The sequence below is a fragment of the Macrotis lagotis genome, chromosome 5, assembly GCF_037893015.1.
Source record: "Macrotis lagotis isolate mMagLag1 chromosome 5, bilby.v1.9.chrom.fasta, whole genome shotgun sequence".
In the NCBI taxonomy this organism is placed as follows: Eukaryota; Metazoa; Chordata; class Mammalia; order Peramelemorphia; family Peramelidae; genus Macrotis; species Macrotis lagotis.
In genome coordinates this window covers 86,665,070-86,669,317 of record NC_133662.1, presented here as the reverse complement: position 1 = coordinate 86,669,317, position 4,248 = coordinate 86,665,070, and the positions used below count along the sequence as shown (strand labels likewise).

Below are 4,248 nucleotides of genomic sequence, written 5' to 3'. Positions count from 1 at the left end.
AATCCTACTGTCTTGCAAAAACTAAAAGAAAAAAAATTCATTCTAGGCATTAGGAGAAACCCTTAAAAAAGGATAGAGATATGATAGAATATTAACTATAAGAAAAATAAAATAAGGCTTTTTTTAATGAAACAATGGGATTTAAAATAGAGTAATATCCTTCCAGCCAAGATGGTGGAGAGAATACAGGCAGTGTGTTAAGTGCTCTTGGTATAACCTCAAAAATAATATGTAAGAAACCTCTTAACAGAAACTCCATCGACAAAACTCAGAAAAAAGAAGCTAGGAAAAGAATACCTACTAACAAGGTCTGTCTCAGGGGAACTTGGGTAAAAAGGGCCAATGCAGAGCAGAAGACCAGCGCAGGCTGAGCAGCAGGAGAAAGTCAGAAGACTGGCATTAGCCACAGAGGCTTTGGGGAGTGGCAGGTTCAAGGACCAACTTTGCCCCACAATCTTTGACTAGAGGAGCTCTGCTGAGCCTTAGTCAATGGGAGAGTTTGTTCCAGAACAGAGAGTTGCAGAGCATGCCTGGAAGTCAACCAGCTAGGCAAGGGACCCAGCTCCATAACTTTAGCTGAGCACTCTTCTAAGAACAAACGGTAACAACCCAACCCCCAGGCTCAGGTGTGGGCAACAGAGTTCACTCAGCTGAAAGGGGGATTAACTCCCTCCCCCAGGGCCCAGCCCTGCTGCTGCCCCTCCGCCCTCCTTCCATCCCTCCTTATTTCCTCCAGGATTATGGAGAGGGCTTCAAATGTTCCAGAGAAAAAAATATCACCCCCTACTGGCTGGCCCTTGGAATTACTAAGCCAAGTGAACAAAGCCTCTAGGGTTTTCAAAAGCAAACCTCTCAGAACCAGCCCCTCCCCCAATACAAGATCATAGGAAAAAGGTCTCATGGAGAAATACTTATAAGGAGCAGATTCTAACCCAAAGAGATCTAGCGATATGAACTGGTCTCCAGTCCAGAAAGACTTCCTTGAAGAAATCAGGTAGGAGTTTAAAAATCAATGGGAAAAATTGAGAAAAGAAATTCAAGAGAAAATTAACACACTGCAAGAAAAAACTAGCATCTCACAACAAGAAAACAAATCCTTGGAAAAATACAATTGGACAAATACAAAATGAGAATGATTCTCTCAGATGCTCCATTGGGCAAATGCAAAAAAAGAAAATAAATTTTCTCAAAACTACACTTAGGCAAATGGAAAGCTCCTCCAAAAATAGAATTGACCAATTTGAAAAGGAGGTGCAAAAGGTAACTGAAGAAAATTCTTCTCTAAAACATAAGAATGGAATCTGTGGACACTAATGAATTCTGGAGAGGACAAGAAGCTGTTAAACAAAACCAAAAGATCAAAAAAATAGAAGAAAATGTGAAATACTTCATCAACAAAACTACTGACCTTGAGAACTGATCGAGAAAGGACAACCTGAGAATTATAGGCCTTCCTGAAAACATTAAAGAGAAAAAAAGCCTGGACTTAATATTACAGGATACAGTGATGGAAGATTGCCTTTATATCATGGAACCAGAGGTCAAAATAGTTATTGAAAGAATACATTGATCCCCTCCAGAAAGATGTCCTAAAATGAAAATATCAAGGAATTTTATGGCCAAATTCCAGAACTATCAGATAAAAGAGAAAATGCTACAAGAATCCAGAAAGAAACAATTTAAAAGAGCCACTGAAAGGATTATGCCAGACTTGGCTGAATCAACATTAAGGGATCAAAGGGCCTGGAATGTGAAATTCCAGAGAGCAAAGGAGATTGGAATGCAGTCAAGAATCCACAATATAGCAAAGCTGGGCCTTCTCTTGCAGGGTAAAAGATGGACATTTAATGAAATGGGAGACTTCCAACAGTTCCTAATTAAAAGAAAAGAGCTAAATAGAAAATGTGGACATCAAACAGGAGGAAACACATGAAAAGGGAAAAAAAAGAATAAAGAAAAAAATGCTGCTATCCAATAAGATGAAACAGGCTATATCCCCACCTGGGAGAAAGATTCATATAACTCATGAGAATTGCAACTCTATTAGAAAGAATATACTTAGCCATAATTTATGGACACATATGACTTATCTGTGAGACTGTTATCCAATAAGATGAAACTGGCTATATCGCTACCTGGGAGAAAGACTCTAATAACTCTCCAGAATTAAAAGTCTATTAGAAAGAATACACTTAGATCCATTTTGAAGAGATGGGGGAACGGGGCACTCGGCAGATCCCAGGGGCCTAGATCCAGTAGTGGTGGAGCCAGAGAAGCCAGCAGCCTGGGCCTCAGCAGCCAGAACAGTGGGGGGGCGGGGGGGGCGGGGGGGGGGGGGGGGGGGCCTGGTCCAGGCCTCGGCTGCGAACATGTCCTGGCCTGTCAGAAACAGCAGGAAGGTGATGGATTATTCACATTTTCAAGAATCTGATGATGCAGATGAAAATTATGGAAGAGATTCAGCTCCTCCAGCTAAGAAAATCCAATCATCCCCTCAAGAAGCTAAAAACAAGAGTAGGTCTAGGAAAAATTCACAGGAAGATAGTGAGGACTCTGAAGAAAAAGATGTGAAGACTAAGAAGGATGATTCACACTCACCAGAGGACAGTGAAGATGAAAAGGAAGATCACAAAAATGTTCACCAACAGCATTAGGCAGCATTCAAAGCAGCTTCCAGAGAGAGAGATGCTCATGGAAGATGTGGGCAGTGAAGAAGAACAAGAAGAAGAAGAAGAAAAGGCACCATTCCAGGAGAAATATTCTAGCAGTGCTGAAGACTTCCTAATGGAAGATGATGATGATAGTGATTATGGAAGTTCAAAAAAGAAAAACAAAAAGATTGTGAAGAAATCCAAGCCTAAAAGGAAAGAAAAGAAAATGCCCAAACCTAGGCTAAAGGCTACAGTGACACCAAGTCCAGTGAAAGGCAAAGGAAAAGTGGGCCATCCAACAGCATCAAAGGCATCAAAGGAAAAGACTCCTTCCCCCAAAGAAGAGGATGAGGAGCCAGAAAGCCCCCCAGAAAAGAAAAATATTTGCCAGCCCTGCACCAGAAAAATCTGGGGATGAAGGGTCTGAAGATGAAGCCCAGTCTGGGAAAGATTAAAAAGTTATGGCTTGGGGAGATCTTATTTAAAGAAAAAGAGGGGGGAAAAAAGAAAATCTATTTTAGGGTAGAACATGGTTTTGACTATGCCTCGACTCATGCTCTTTGAATGCTTCCTTACACTGTCTCCTAGTGGTGAGAGATAACAACATCTCCTTACCCCACTCCCCCTTTTTAGGAGAAAACTATGGTCATTTTTTAAAATTACTTTTGTCTTTTCCCTCTCCCAGTCTCCAATAAAAGCCATGACAAAGTATCCAACGAATTTACAATCTAACTTTTAAAAAAAAGAAAAATGAAAGGGTTACTACAGGTGAAGCAATAAGATTTGAGGCAAACACTATTTGAAATTTTACTAAAAGTTGCCAAGGTGAACAGGAATCCAGAAGACAATATGAATTTTAAATGAAAATGGTTGTTCCTTATTTACCTGAATTTTTTTTGATCACATCAGTAAAACCAAAAACGTTCATATTTAATTTTTTTTAATCATGAATCTAAACTGTCATTGGCTAGACAGGAAGGCAATGAATATGAACATCACCTTAAATATCCCATATCTCTAACCCCATTTGGGAACAACCAGGCCACATGACCTTTTGGTGTGGGTTTTTTGTTATTATTTTGTTTTGTTCTGTTTCACTCCTGGTCATCTCAAAGAGAATAGGAACAAGTAAATCCTTTTTTTTTTTTTTTTTTTGTGCTAATGTATTTAGGGAGTTAAATGATGCTCAACCTAAAAACCAGGGGAGCAGCAGTACATCAAAATCTAAGTGATTTTGTTTCCGATCTGAATATCCATGGTTTATGTTTTTAAAATAAAAATGTATCTATTCTTTTTCTTGGAATAAATTTTACCAAGGATCAAGAGGAATTTAGATTTTAACAGCAAGATTGCTGTTAACACACACACACACACACACACACACACACACACACACACACACAGTGGGTTTCTTCTCAAACTGACGATGTTTAGGTCATAAGCCAATAAAGAACCAGTTAATGTGAAATTAAAAAAAAAGAATATACTTAGTCAGAAGTGATGGACACTCATGACTTTTCTGTGACTCATAAAGAATGATGAAAAACACCTCCTTAAAAAGGGGGACAATAAGGATATGGGAGGATGGAGGAGACTG

The 4,248-nt window shown here is 39.4% G+C and overlaps 1 pseudogene; it reads left to right on the top strand.

The window, feature by feature from the left end:
- Window positions 1-2,369: 2,369 nt before the first annotated feature.
- Window positions 2,370-3,106, top strand: LOC141489790 (nuclear ubiquitous casein and cyclin-dependent kinase substrate 1 pseudogene; annotated as a pseudogene).
- Window positions 3,107-4,248: the final 1,142 nt, after the last annotated feature.